Source organism: Falco punctatus (genome assembly GCF_963210335.1).
Source record: "Falco punctatus genome assembly, chromosome: 6".
Lineage (NCBI taxonomy): Eukaryota > Metazoa > Chordata > Aves > Falconiformes > Falconidae > Falco > Falco punctatus.
In genome coordinates this window covers 5313062-5329080 of record NC_137585.1, presented here as the reverse complement: position 1 = coordinate 5329080, position 16019 = coordinate 5313062, and the positions used below count along the sequence as shown (strand labels likewise).

Sequence of the window (16019 nt, the reverse complement as noted above, 5' to 3'; positions counted from 1 at the left end):
GGTATGGTATTACATAAGAGGTAGCTGGGTATTACATGCATTCACATTTTGGTCCTGCATCCCAGCCTTTTAAATTGGTATAAATAGAAGTTGCTCCATCATCTCATGAAAGTTGAAGCTGTTTTAGTTTACATTTCTATTCCCAGGTGTGGAAACAGGGATAAAACAAGAGAGAATGAAAAGAAAATTAGACCTTTTGCATTGAGAACTCCACTTTCTACATTTAGATCTATCATTCAGTAACAGGGGAGAAGCATTTCACATGACATTTTTGTAGTATTGGATTTGTTAAAGGGAAAATTTTATAATACAGCTAGACTTAAGTAGATGGGGTTTTGTCATAAAAAGAAGAGGGGGGCTGGGGAAGACTTAGGAAATTGTCCCATTTCCTCTAATGGCGTTGAAAAAAAAAAATCTTGATTCCTATAGAAGTAGCAGAGAAAGATTCAATAACCTCAGCTCTGTTAAAAATCGACATATACTGACATCCTGAGCATACATTCTAGATTATATTTTCTGCTTTTCTAGAAATGGGAAGGAACTGGATGTCAGGTTCCAGCGGAATCATTTAAACTTGTTATGTGTAAGGTTTGGAGAAGTGCAAATCCAGAACAGAACTTAATCCCCAGTTACCTACCAGAGCCTTACTGGCTTGTTTTCATTGTTGGAACTCTTAGGCATTTCTACAGCCCCCAGAATCTTAGACCAAGTAACTTGCACATGCTTGCAACACCTCTCCTGATTTAAGAGAACATTACCACCTCCATTTGCAAACAGCAAGCTGAAGTACCAAAAAAATAAAGGACTCATCGGAGAACTAACCAGGAGCGTACAAACCCAGACCTTCCAAATCTCATTTCACTCCCCAACTACCATATTCTCCCACCCCGCTATATAAAGTCTTGCATAAGCACATCCTTACAGCAGATGGGCAGTGACAGCAGCTGCCTGTCTTCTCGTCAGCTTCTTTCCTGTTTGATGAGTGGATGTCCAATTTTAATCCAATCCAATCCAAATATAAAGGGGAGGCAGAAGAGGAAGAGCAAGCCTCCCAGTCTTAAGATTTTATATGACAAGAGTCATACCCCAGAGGCAATGGGTCAGGCTAGGGAGGAACAAATAATTTTTAAATTGAAGAAAGATGTCTAAAGACAGAAGTGCTTTGGGGTTCCAGTGCTGGGGGAGGTGGGGGGTGGGCTATTTGGCTTTTCATGCAAATTTACTGTCTAATAGAGACAGGTTTCCTTTATGGAAAACCTTTATGGAACTATCAGAGTGGATAATTCCCCTTAGGGAAAAATAAGAGGGGGAGAAAGAAAACAAGGCATCCTTTCTGCTCCTAGCTGATGTTTGAGCTTCTAAGCATTTGCACTTGAAAGTCTTGGGGCACCTTTGAAGTTAGATGTGAGAGATTTTCAGACCGCTTTCTTTACCAATGGCTCTGAAGACCCCAATTTTTTACAAGGTGGTTTCTAAAGCAAATTCCTCTCCACAGCATCCTCAGTTCACTGAAATATATAGCCACCCAATCCCTACATTCCTCCCCACCATACTCCTCTCCCAACAACTCCTGGGTAGCCAGCTTCCAGGATCCAGGTACTCCACGCAGAAAGTCCTTTTCACTCCAGAAAAAATATGCATTCCCCTGCACTTAAGAAGTTTTGAATTCGGTCCTTGTGAAAAAGTTTTTTCTCTAATGAGTTATGAAAATACACAGACCATGATGTCTGGCTACAGGATGGTGGACAGTAAGAGCCCTAAAGGACAGAAAATCCGTATGAGTGGTATTCAAGAAAAAAACCTCACAGTCATCTATATATATGGCCAAGCCTAGATATTGTTAATTCTGACACATGCTTAGAACAAATAATGATAAGGAATAACTTTTCTACGGCCACGTGGCATGAATTGCCAATTCTGTCCAATGACCAACCCCACAGCAGCCTGTGCCTGCTGCTCCCTCACATGCAGGCTCTTCTTTCCCTGCAACGGCATAACACGCTCGCCTGGATACGCAATGCAAGCCTTTCTTTCCCGACTCCTGCCTTAATTGTCATCCTTTTCCTTCTAACACTGCACGCAAGTCCCTATATGCTAGTTTGCGCCACAGTCGTACAGCAAAACAAAAAAGCTAGCAAAAAGGATGGGACATCTGTAAAATTATCCCACAGCCTTGAAAATTTCAGCCATGGTCTTTGAGTCTCTGGCCTCCCGCGGCAGAGCAAATTCCACATGCCCTCCAAGCGCTGCAGGGAGGAGTATTAGCCTATTGGCAGGTATAGCCCACAGTTTCTTTTGCAGAACCCAGCTGTGCTGAATAAATAAATCACCTGCGGCCATTTATGTGCAAATAACCTGTGCCAAGGGGCCTTTTGGAAGGAAAGCTTCGATCTGTGTTCGAAGCGGCAGTGTCGTAAATGGGAGCAAATAAACACTCGTGCTTTCCTCCCCATCCTCTCCCCTCTCACAGTGCTTTTGTAACACAGCACTTTGCCTTGCTGAGTTAAAGCTGAGAAGCTGCATTTTGCATTAAGTAGTCGGCTGTTACAGGGGAGAAAGAGCCACAAAGTGCACTTAACAAAACTCACCCTCTACTCCAGTGTTGCAACATTAAAACCAGAGATGAGTGAACATGTCTCATTTCCCCCATCTGTAGCCAATTCCCCTGACAGGCCCCATTAAAAAGCCAACCAATTCTGGCACTCCGGCTCCCAGAGGAGCCCCGCGACACAGTTATTAAATAAAGTACACTGGCTTTCATTGTGAATGGGGATTGCTTAACATAAGTGCAGCACTTAGAGTGCGGGGAAGTGGAGACACGGGGTTTGAGCCTCTGGATTCTTTCAGTACTGACAACCCGCCCTTCTCTGCTGCTGAAGTAAAAACCCTTCCTCTGCACCTCCTCTACCATCACAACTCCGGCCTTTCTTCATTTTCTTTTGAGTCTTAACTCTGAATGAAATAAATTCACAATACTTACATCACCAGTCTCGGGTTTCTCACTCCCTGTAGGTTTTACAAGTGTCCTTGCACTAGATTCTATGAACACTGTGATCCTATGCACCCACCCATGCTTCCATCCAGTTTTGTTTTTTTTCCCCAAAAGCCAACTGGATAGTTAAAAAAACCCCAAACTTTCCATAAATAATTTTTTTAAGTTTTAAAAACAGCTGTGCTTTGGCTGTGCTTATGTCCCTGATGTGTCTGCCTTCCATGACTATTCTGGTTGAGCAAACTCATAAGTTCCTGGAAGCATCAATTAGCAGAGGACATGCAATGCAAAGCTGATTCCAGAACTCCGGCAGTTTGCTCCTCTGATTTTATTCCTCATTTGGGATGGCTTAAAAGGTCTCCTGAGGCCTTGTGCTGCTTTCATATCCTCCTAACAAATAGTTTGTTATCAGATCAAGAGTTATGCAGACAATGTTCAGCGAGCACCAAATCAAGAGAATCATCTGGGCAGATTCCAATCTGTTGGTGACTACTCCCAACTGGGTATTTGTCAGGCTCACCGATATCCACTACCCGCCCCCCCCCCCCCCCCCCCCCCCCAAGCACTTGACAGCCACCACCCCTCAGCTCTGGCGCTGCCTTCTCGAGGACCTGGATCCGTTCCTAAATGGGAAGTTCAGAGCTTCCTCCGAGTTGCTCTGTGTGTTCTCCTGCCGAGGCTGCGCTGCTGTATGTGACATCAGGCTTCACCCTGCCTGAGCAGCAACGCAGCAGCCCCCACCCTGGACCTCCACTCACTGCACAGTGCCCATGCAGTGCAGACCACCCCCCGCCCCACTAAAGTACAAGGCCATAAGTGGTAGAAAAAGGAGGTGAAAGAACTTCATCTGCAAGAGCTGGGGGACCTGCATCTGCCCTGCCCTCAAACACAGCCAGCCAAAGCAGACCACCCGCGCCACAGCATCCTCAAGCTGCAGTTCCCCCACTGCCCTAAGCACAGCACCTACGCACGGGGCTGAGGACCTCGCCGTCGAGGTGGGCTTAGCAGGCTTGGAAGGGGCCAGATGGAGATGGGTTTCCCCTCCTCCCTCCCCCCAGAAGCATACTCCACTCCGTCTGCTCTTACAGATTTATCAGGGTTCTCAAAAAAATTGCAGGATGAATAGCGAAAAATGGATGAGGGTATATTTGGAATCTCTTCCTCTTTCTTCATCCCATATCCCCACCTGTATTTCCCCAGTGAGAGATTTTTCCAGTGCAAAATGGTTATGGTTTAAAAAAACCAAACCAAAACAATCAGTACCCAAAAGCAAAAACGTAGCTTTTAACAAAGTACTTCCCAAGTTTATCGTTGTCAGAGCTGACGTTTAAAACTTCTTTTGTTTTTATTTTTTGCTTCCCCCCTCAAATGGACAACAACAATAGGTAGACAGAAAAAAAAATAAAAATAAAAATGCCCTAACACTGCATGGCATTAACTAGCAACAACCCCCCCGGAGGGCAGCACGTGACCCAGCCGGGCTCCAGTGACTCACTCCCAGCCTAAGGAAGCATTGCAAAAGCCACGACAAATTGGACTCTGCTCGCAGGAACAGAGGGAGCCGCATGACTTCCCCAGCTCCCAGAAGCTGCTAAAACTCTGCCAAGAGAGTGTCTTCCTAATTTGCATTATCTTGGTCATTTACAATTCATCCAAACAGAGCCGGCAATTAGTGGCTGTTGGTAAACTCTGCTCTGAGCTCCAATCAGTGCTTTGCTGCTCTGGCTCTCTCTACTTACAAATTCTTGCCGTTAGAGGCATATTAGAGAACCAATTTTGACAGTTTCTGTCCCATGAAGTTAAAGTTTTCCCCAATTACAGCAGATAATGAGAAGACCAAGCTCACCAAAACATACAGCCCTGTGACCCAAGGACTCCTATGCCCAATTTGTGGGAGAACATCAGACATCACGATACGTATACATTGACTGAAGAGGTGCAGAGCCACTGAGCTGAGGCACAGGGAGGATGCAATGTTTCACAGAAAAACTAAACTGCCTCTTTACTAAAGGTGCAGAAAACTCATCCTGAAGCATCCTGGGATCATCTAATCCTCATCTGGATGAGCCTATGACAGCTAGGGAGAATTATCAATAGCTTCTCTTCCAAGCCCTGAAGCTTCAGGAGTTGGAAGGCAGCAGCATGATACAATGCAAGGTGGGTGGGTGCGAGATGAGAACATCAGTTGCGAAGGGAGGGATCTGATGGATGTCAAGACAGAAACCTAAACAGACAGAGCTCTTACGTTATCTAACCACTGCGCTCCTCACTGTGCACTGTCTTGCATGATATCCCTTTCATTGCTGGTGCTCTGAAAGCCTCTCCTCTGTGTGTCCTGCCTTTTGAACAGCCTTCTCGCATCTATCTGCCTCATTTACTCCCCTTCTTAGTTCAGTTCCTCTCCTGACAGCATCTCTTATTCTCCTTTGCCAGCCATCCTGCAGTTTTTCTCCTTTTGATCTCATTTCTCTCCATCAAGTATTTAGGATTCCCATCGGTAAGAGCTGGACAGTGTAACAATACAAAACAGCATCCCAGAGCATTGAATTTGCCAGTTCAGAGCATTACTGACTGAAGCAAGAGGCACTGAAGAGAGTCTTGCATATGGTTTGTGGTCTTCTAGCTCAGATAAGATGGAGGAATATCATTTCCATTTCCTTTACACAACAGAGAGTTCTTTCGCTGTATGTTACCCCAGAATATTGGTTAACATTGCCATGTACACGCCACCACCACATTCAACCCAAGAAGTGGCAGGTTCCCCAAAGTAGCTCCATACACTCAGTACCTTTCAGATGCAGAGGACTAAAACCAGAGTGTTTTGATAAAAAACATTGGCTGATTTTGTTTTATTTATACATGCTGTATCTGAGACACCTTGCATTTTGATCTCTGGCTACCTGCAAACAAGAGGTTGAAAAGACTGGGGAAGGAAATCAGTTTCTCTAACAGTGACTGAAACTGGACACAGCTGAAATTACAGTTTTATACAGAAAGCTGATAAAGAAACTGCACAAGGAACTGCATAAGCCAGAGCAGCTGCTGGCAAAGAACATCACTTTCTTCACAGCCGCAAACGGTTCGAAGGACCTACGCGGGCTGCTGCCTCCAAGGCCACAATTCATTATTCGGTGAAATGTTTCATCTATTTTCACCATGCTATGAAACAAACAGAGCAGAGAGGCATGGATTGCAATGGAGGCAGCACAGCAGAGCCACAGAACAAAATATTCCTTATATTACCTCCCCTGCTCAACCTCCCTTGGCCTGGCTTCCCCTGTCCAGTGCACATCTTAAAGATGAGCCAACACAAGCGCCACAGCTGAAGCCTGGAACAAACAAGAAGACTTTTTCTCATCCAAAATGCAATGCAACAATTTGCCAAGCGACGCTGTTTATACAAACACTGCCTAGAGGCCAGGCAACATGGCAGCTGCCCTGGTTGTGCCACCGTGGCCAGAAAACACACACCACGTGGCTGTGATGCTATTCCACTGTTCTCACCCTGCAGCCCCTGCGAGCTTCATCTGTCACAGAAAGCACAGGGCACATGGTACTGCTCCCACCACCTCACACCAGCTCCTGGCTTCTGCTAGACCCATCTCCCCGAACCCTTTCCCAGACCAAGGCACCAAGAAGCAGGCCAAAATCTAGCAGCTTTCAACCTGCCAGATGAGATCAGAAGGTTAAGGGCCTTCAGTCTCCTGTGCTCAGCAGCAATTAATTTAAAGTGGTCCAGAGGAAAACTCCACCCTAATGGTCAACTGGTGCATGAGAGAGAAAATGAGCCATTTCATGGTCCCTGTGGTTATCATCTGCCACAAAGCATAAGATTTGATTACCCCTATCTTAACACATAATTACAAATGGTCATAAAATTATCCAGGCCCTTTCTGAAATCCTTTTACAATAATTGACTTGATGACCTCCTGGGGCAATGAAGGTTGTGTGCAGTAAAGAACAAGTTTATTCTACATTAACATACCTGTGCCTTATAATCTCCTGCAAAAAGACTGTTACAGGGATATCCTCTTCGGAGTAACATCAAAGGCTGGAAGAATCCCAAACAAGCTACATAAAATTACCTGTGCACCAGATGACTTTGCACAACTTGCTGGACAGTGAGTCATGGCAGCAACAGTGTATAGCAAGGATTGCTGGAAAAGGATCAGGCACACTCGTTTCCACAGGAAAAGTACCAGCCCAGACCCCCACAGCTCACCATCCTACCAGCGAAAGACAACCTTGATTTTATCTTCTAGAAAATTAAGATGTGTCCAGTCACTACCCAAACGTCACGTAGATCCCCAGGTAAATGCTGTATTTCTGGCTAAGTTGCTGACTCCATTTCACCTGCTCATTCCTCATCTCATCTATAAAACGGGAGATTAGGGGAATTCCATTCCTCTGGAGCAGAGGAGTTAAAAAACAGCCTACAAGCTAAGTGCTAGTGATAGATCTGTTCGTACTGTACAGTTGCAAAATGATTTGAGCTCTAGCCGCAGGGACTTCCACTGCATCTTGTAGCATTTGTAGCTAAAGCATCCATTTGTTAATTCTGTGACCCCAGACCTACACGTTCCTGCCTCAGCATTGCTTTCCACGCACGTTCTGGAGATGTGATCAGTTTGCAGGGAGACCTAAGGCTGAGTCACTGCTCATGGGAAGACTGAGCGAGGACTTGCTGGGCTTTTTATACTTGTCTCCCTCCTCCCTTTCTCACAGCTTCCCAAAGAAGCAAGAGGCATATTTTGCTTTCTTCTTCCACTAGCCTGAACTGGCTGTCCCTTCCCATAAACTGGGCTGCTGCCTGTGGCAAGGCAGCAAACGGAGAATCCAAGCCAAAAGTCAAATTCCAGAGCAACTCAGCAAGACAGGGCTGTCTTCAACACTACCGCAGGCAAAAGGTGCCAGGTCCACCCCTGCTCTATGGATCTACAGGCCTAACGGTAGAGCCATAACCACGACTGTGAGGTGTTACTTGTCCAGCCAGAAGACAGAGCAACACATTCTGAAAAAAACGAGTGGAAGATCAGCAGCAGCATATAGAGCTACAGGGAGAAGATAAAAGGTCTGATGTAATACTGCAGTCATGAAAAGCTCTGATCAGACTTCTTAGAAACCAAAAATATCATAGGTGCCTTCTTTCTTTCCCTGCCTCTCTCCACCTCCAAGAGACGCTGGTCTTACCAGGGGACCAACAGTATCGCATAATGAATGAAAGAAAGCATCTCAGCACCACATTTTCAGTCAAGACCACAGGCAGAAACACAGCCCTCCAAACTAGGCACATGAAAGAAGCGAAACAGTTCCCATGCAAGTGACACAAGACGATCACACAAGTCTCTTTTGGCCTGAATACATCGGTGAATCTATGAAATTCTGAGGGATCTAGGAAAAACAGAGAATTCCTGGTTCCCAAGCCTGTGCTTGAACCACAGGGGAGAAACTACAAAACGGAGGAAATCTTCTCAGTGACAAATGGGGACAGAAAAACCTAAAGACAAGGCAGATTTGTCAAGGCAGTAGCTGACTAGTCCCCAATCCTATCAGAGAGTTAATTTGCTTCACCCTCCCCTTCAATTTGTGTTCCCAGAGATTCAGCTACCGCAGGGTGAGTACAAAGTGTCCTGGCTTCACCTGACACCAGATCCTCCCAGCTAACCAAAGCCCTCCAGGTTATGGAACAGCCCAAAGCAGGTCACTACGTAATCGACTCACACAGCTGGCTTTATCATGGGTCTATAGGGGGGCAGAAGAAAAAAAATGAAGAGAAAGGGTAAACTTGAAGTGAAAAGCATAACGTATGGAATCAGAAAGGTGCTGAGCCTCATCCAGCTCAATAACCCCATCCCAGGCTACCACGGGGGTCTGCTGGGTGCCAACATCAAGCGTTGCAGCAGAAGCGGAGGGGGGGTGCCCTGCATGACTGCAGGGACCCCAGGGTGACCGAAAGGGAGAGGCAGAGCTTGTTTTTCTTTCCACAGTGAGGCAAGAGAGGAAGAAGGGAGAAGTTTGACAATAACAATTCTCTGTGTTTGTGAAGAGCTGAGAAACTTTGCCTGCTCACCAGGCATTTCCCATGGAGCTGTGTCCCCACTGTGAGGTTTCTATCTCACACCTGACTGAGTCTTCTCCTGATTTGTAGTGATTTGGTGCCTTCCAGCCTGCCCAGAGGAAAACCTCTGCTTGCAGCATTCTTCTTTTTAGGGACCAGTTGGATGCTACTATCTCATCGATTTTTAAAAACCCGTGGCTGTACATCAGAGCCCCAGCTGGTTGGTCCACAGTACTTGCTTGTCTTACCTCCATATATTTCCCCTCCAAATTCAGCCCTTGCAAGGCAACAGAATAGATAATAAAATACAGATGGAAACAGATAAATCAGAGCACTTGATTCAAATGCTGAGACAAGAAAGAGGATTCACCTGCCATCAGTGATGGAAGTGCTGAGAATCACTACAAGGAACCCCAGGAAGCCTCTGCCTTTAAAACAGTCTGTATTTTACCCACGTGTGTGTGTAATAAAAATAATTGCTACTTTTCATCATTAGAGATGAGCAAGGCAAAGCCTGTGCTTTTAACAAGCCGATATGGATTTCATGTTCTGCTTGCTGTCTGAGCAACAGCAATTGCTACTTCCTTTGGAGATTGATTTTGCCTTAGGCTTGGTCTTAACAGGTTATCTGATGAATTTTGGTTATTTGGGGAAAGGGGACAAAGGACAGGCCTCCCTTGGAAGTGAGGATAAAAACATCTGCATGTACATTCCTTTTGCACAGTTTTTTTTTTTTTTGGCTTCGTTTTCCCCAAGCATTCAAAACAGCAGCTTGAAAGGAGGAGGGAGCTAGAGGCAGACAAGATGAGGCTACAAAAGCGACAAAGATGACAATTATGTCTCTACAGACACTACTCTCCAAACAAGCCTATCCACGTGTGCATGTTAGAAAAAGAAGTATGAGATGAAGTCATTTTTTGGGGGCCAACTTGAGGTGTCCTGAACAGTGAATTCGGAAAATCTGAGTTCTGCCAGTCTTGAATGCTGAGCAGAGAGCTAGGCACCCCAAAGTACAGGCCACTGTCAAGTCTCTTTCCTTCATGGCCATGGTGACCTCCTAAAGCAAGGGTGACCACCCGCAGCACTCTTCTTGGGCAGGACAGTGTCCAGAATACAGATTCCATGGAAATTACCTAGAGCTGTAGAGCAGCACATAGGAAAGTTGCTGTATGGCTGTTCCTCCTCATACGAAGACACGGACTTCCCCTCAGAAGGGTCCAGAACTACTGGTGTTTTCAAGGTTTGGCATGTTGTCTGAACTTCCTCTCCTCCTCCTCCTCACCACCTCTCTCATATCACTGCTGGCTTCTACCTCCCCATGCCATACTGGATCTCAAGTATTTTTATATCTCCCCTTGAGTGCATGCAACAGAGGAAATTAATGAATATGAGGAAGAGAAGTAGAAAGAGAAGAAAATGGGTGGGGAAAAATCAAGTAGTTTATATGACAGTTTGTGTGTATTTTTGTGTGAGTGAGAGAGTGTGTGAGCCTGACTGCAAAGAGGTGCAGAGGAAATACGTAAGAAAGGAAGACAGGTTATCAGTCACTTAGCCTGTCCTCCATTAGGTTCTAGCTCTCTCATCTTTCTCTCCTCCTTTTCATTAAACTCTTCTCTTTCTCCCCTTGCCAAAAAGATCAATGCAACAATTCTCTCTTTCTAGAGGAGGGACAAATAAAGAAAGAATGGGGAGGGGGGCGGGGACACGGACGGACGACCCCCAGACTCTCCTTTACCAACTGGAGCAAAGAAGAGAGGAAAAAAGCTCACCCCCTAGAGCTACAACAGATGCTAGAGAAACAAATACTCCCAGCCATAACCTGCAGTGTCACTGCCCAAATGTGACGTGCAAGCATCAACTGCCTTCACTTGCCTCTACCTTTCCTCTTAGCTGCAAAAGCAGAAGGGAAAGGCCCCTGGCCACTGGTTTGACTTTTACCACATGATAACATGCACTGGCTTTGGTGATAGAATTGATAACACAGGCACTACAGATGACAAACACTGTGGCAGCTCAAGCTTCTGCTGTGATGAATAATCCTCCTGCAGAGTTTCAGCTCATTTATTTTGTGAAATCCCGTTCAAAAGAACTGCCGTGCATTTGCTGACACTGCACATGCTGGAAACTGGAAGACACCAAAAGGTGACTGGAAGAACTGGCTGTGGGTGCTAGTGATTTTCTACAGTTCCTGATAGCACCTTCTCCTGGAGGCAGCTGGGACAGGGCAGAGCTGCACTGGATCTAAGGCAGAAGGAGGCTATGAATGTAACAGTTATAAATAGCAGAGCTTTGATCACTTCCCTAGCGACATGGCTCTCGTACTGTGGCATATGTGCTTCATCCATCTGGGACTGGAGCATCCTACAGCTGCTCTTTTTGCCTGCTCCCTGCTGCAAGAGGCTATGAGTGGAATAGCTGTGAGCTCCCCTTTTAAAAAAAAAAAAAAAAAACAAAACACAACATAAAAACAACAAAACAACAAACCACGAGTGCCATGTTACAGCCTGGATGCCATAAGAGACTTTCTTCTTAAAAAATAGTTTTGCTAGTAAGTGTACAATAATTAATCTGCATGGTTTTCAACCTAATACTGATGCAATAGCTTGTTTATGCAAAATAGCCAAGTGTACAAAAATTAAGTGCATCCCTAACCTACCTCTTTTCCTCTTGCTGACAGCTGGTATGGTTTAGGATTATCTCATCGGTACTTTGCAGTGGACATGACACCCATGTGATGCAATTAAAATCGTATATTCAGTAATGAGCTCGTACTTGCAGCTCAGCCAATGGCTTGCTTCTACTACAAGGCAACTTACCTTATAAAAATAAAGCAGCCAACAAGAAGGTGATGCTACATTATTTGATTTGTACCACTGATCTGAAGCAAGAGTAGAGAAATTTTCAGTCGTAATCAACTAAGTGAAGTTAGTGAAAACACCTCCCACCAGGCTGCTACAGGACCATATCAGAAGATGGACAATGACCTGCAAGCTCTGATCTCGGCTTCTGTCCCCTGTTTAACAGGCTGTCATCAAGTACTAGAGGCAGGGTAGCTACCTAGGTGAGTGACACGGATTAAAGAAACATGGTCCAGAGTCAGGCAAAGCTCCTATGTGAAGGAGACAGCTGCTGAAGTTCATGATGTGTTTAAGATTTGACTTGTGTTGCGTATATAAGGGCACCCTCGCTTAGGAAGGGTTGTTGCACTGTTACTACTCAGTGAAGGAAGAAAACAAAAAGGAAGAGTCAATTGGGAATGTCAAAGGGGGAGCTGGGGGAGAAGAGAGGAAAAGATATTGTCTTTCTTCCTTTCCAGACCCCAGGGGAACAAGCTTTCCTATAATAATGATGAAGTAAACGGGCATCCCTGAAGAAAACACGCATCCTTGAAACATTCATTTATACTTAATACTCAAGTGTCTATAAAAATAGAGGTGAAGGCCAGCATCCTGCGATGACTTTGTTATTTGCTTGGTGTTACTCTCTGTGTAGTCTTCATGGAATCGCTGCCTCCCCACACATGTTTTCTGGCACCTGTCCCACGGGCAGAAGCAAATGCAAGGACACCACAACAAGCGGAGAGGAGCAAGTCTGTCACTTGAACAAGAATTGACTGTTTCAGATATAAAGACACCACACAAGGGTGCAGAATAGCACTGGCGTGTGCACACAATTTCAGCACTAGAAGAAAACCAGGCAGTGTTTTTGAAGGGCCTAGATCTCCTCAGAGAAAATGAATAAATAAATAATAAGAAAATATTCTTGTCTGTCAGAAATTAGTTCAGTGACATCCCTCTGGAAAAGACATCCGTTTGATGATTATTTGGCCTAACTGTATATCATAAAGGAAAAAAAAAATGAAGTAGGGCTGATGCCAGAAGTAATGGCACAAATAAGCCTGTGGATGTGCTGGAACATCAGGGAAGATAAGAAGTTTCTGTTTTGTCTGGCAAACGACAAGAATACTATCTCGATCAGAAAAGAAGATGTAACGAACACTCCTTTTAAAAACACAACCGCAACTCCCTTCCTTACCATAACTACTTCAGGTGACAGTACCATTGTTTCAAAGGCTCACCATCAGGTCTTGTGCTTTTATGATCCACAGCAGCCAGTAGTGCTGCGCTTTTCCCAGTACACCCCCATCTGGGCACGATGGCAGCTGCCCGCTCCCCCTAGGTGAGAACCTCACTGACCTCTCCTGATCTTTGCTGGGCTACAGAAGAAGTAGATAACATTTCTACAGGCCAGGGTGCATATAGCTCCATCAGCCTCCACGGGAGCTTGTTCCCTCCTCAGAAGTCTGTGCTGCAGCACGCTCCCTGTAGGACCGCAGGCACTGGATACCAGCGTATTGCCTGGGGGAAAGTCACATCCAGCAGCTGCTGTGTGCCCTCACTGACAGGGCTGCCCTTTTGAGTCCATGCCAGCTCTCTAGCCTGCATCAGAAAACAGAGTCATGTAGCAAATGGCCAGCAGTCATTAGCTTGGACCAGGGAGAACACCCATCTCGGAGCCCAACGCTCCAAGGAGTATCTTTTCCCTACAGTCCATACCAGAAGCCTACACTGAAAGTCAAACCTCCTGTCTAAAAGGCCATAATCAACGAAAATGACCACACAGGTGATTTCCCCTGATCTAGCATACTTTTCCTATGTCCCAGCACTAGTAGAAAACCCATTAAATCAAGATGCTCAGGCTATCCCATCATGTTTCAAACTGGTACATTATTTCTTTGCATAAGTATGAAGGGAAACTGGTTCCAAAACACCATTCACAGATTCCCTCATTTGCATCTTAAAAGGGGCAAGTCTGTCTGTTCTTCTTGTTCTGTTCTGTAATTATCCTAATGAAAGCCAATGTGAATCCCCAAGGGTTTGGTCCCTTTCTGACTGACTGCTTTTAAACTCAGAGACAAGGGAGATAAGCAGCCATCAAACCCCTTAGTTATTTCACTTGCACATCTGGGGAAGATTCCCCCGGTACCTCTTGCAATGCGGACAATAAGTTAGCGAGAAGAGAAGCTAAGCAAGAGTTCTAATCTTCTGCCATGTGGCAAGCACATGAAAAACCAGCTTAGGCTCCAGAAAAATTGACAGGCCGCTAGCTTCAGGCAGAGCAGTCCTTTTCAGATGTGCAATATATTACAGGAAAACCTTCCTCCCATCCAAACAGAGAGCTAGTTGTTTGATATACTAAAAGGCTCCTGTGCAGCATCAGTTTAAATTAAAGACTTCACACAAAGTGAGAGCAATAGCTTTGTTTCATATAGCTGTTTGTGAGGGGCACTGGTTAAGTCAAGAAGCCAGGACTCAAAGAGAGCTGGGTCCTTTTGCATGTTCTGGAACCGATTTGCTACTGCCTTTGAGCACACTCCCACTCCCAGGCAGAGCGCTAGGAGACAAACTTTCCTCTTACAAAGAATCCGTATGACACCTAACAGAAGGAGGCCTCTAGCTGTTACTGTAATATAAATAATAAATGAGCGAAATAATAAATAGAAATAAGGCATTCTGTTGCAAACAAAGCCAACATATTAGTGAACGTGTTTAGTTTTTTAAAGCATATCCAAACACCAGCCTAAGCTCCAGCGCTGACACACAGGGTCTCTTTCAAAGCTCCAGAGAAAGCAACAGAAGTTCATGGGCAACTCTATTCAACCCTGAACCCTTCCAAGGGTTCATATTGATAAAGCAACTTGAATCGTTCATGTAACAGCACAATATCATCCTTAATTGCTTCAAATTTATTTCTGCTGCTTAAGACCTAGGACATCTCAGCCTGTTCTCATCATCACCCATAAAAACTCAGTGGGTTTCATTACAGCTGTGGTGAATTCAACCAGCAGAATGTGCCTCATGCTGCTCTAAACAAGAGCACCACCAGCATCCATGAAGCAGATGGTCTAGTTATTAACCACCCCGTCCATGCCCTGCCTTGCATTAGTATCTGTGAGAAAGAATGAGATTCACCAGATGGGACAGCGCTGCAAGACTCAGGATGCCTGGGTTCTCCTACCAGGTACCCACCGAACTGATGCAGGAGTATGAAAAACCTGCTGGAATTCTCACGTCCTCACTTTCTGCTGTTTTGCTCAGACAACCTCTCACTGCATGTACCTGAACGACACGCTGCGTAACAGGAATCACACTGTGGTGGAATGCTCTAGGTGCTGTTGTGATACATAATCACAGCAAAAAATGAGCAGCACCTCCATTCCGTTTGAGGCAATGGTATGTAAGGTTACCTGCCTACTTCTACGTACACGCTGCTGTCCTACATGCAACAACAGAAACATTCAGTATTCTGACAACACCAATGAAAACAGATCTTGCCAGCAGCTGGATGAAAAACAAGCATGAAAAATTCCTGTACCTATCGCCTTGCCCCCTCCACCAGGGCTGCATTGAGTCAGGATAAACCAGCAGCCATTCAAAGAAGCAACTTGAATTTTGCTTGCTGGAAAAGAGGGGATGAGAAGAATGATTTCTCAAGTGTAAGTAAGCCAAGGATGAGACTGAGGGAAGAAGACCAATAGGATTTATTTGTAATGACAAGTGACAAGTGATCACCATAAAGATATTCTTGGAACAGAATCCTGCTAATCTCTGCTATAATTCTAGTCCCAAATGGTTTGGCTCTGGCAGCACTCCTAGAAATGATATATGTGAAAGCACTGGGGATTGTCAAGAAAGGAGTTTTGCCCTGACAGTTACATTTTGGGCTCATTGGGTTTGTTTGTGCTTCCCCTACGCATACCCACCCTTTTTTTTTTGGTTGTTTTTTTTTTTTTTTTTTTTTTTTTTTTTTAATCTAAGGTCAGCTGCAATTAGTATTTAGAAAGGAAAATGTTTATAACCTCTTGCTTTTATCATCATTAATAATGCAACAAATGTATTGAATGTGGGCAGACTTTCTAGCAATCCATAGTGCTCTTCCCCTCTGGCTCAGAAAATATGCACCTCTTGA

General features: G+C 45.0%; 1 protein-coding gene and 1 long non-coding RNA gene across 2 annotated transcripts in view; one reads left to right on the top strand and one right to left on the bottom strand.

The window, feature by feature from the left end:
• The window catches only part of LOC308066290, a 32059-nt gene extending 16237 nt beyond the window's left edge, over positions 1-15822 (top strand). Inside the window, exon 2 of the long non-coding RNA XR_013929123.1 lies at positions 19-15822. This is a non-coding gene — a long non-coding RNA (uncharacterized lncRNA). The remainder of the gene's footprint in view (positions 1-18) is intronic.
• LSAMP (limbic system associated membrane protein) overlaps positions 1-16019 on the bottom strand; it is a 1038741-nt gene that overhangs the window by 362895 nt on the left and 659827 nt on the right. The gene's annotated exons all lie outside the window — the stretch shown is intronic.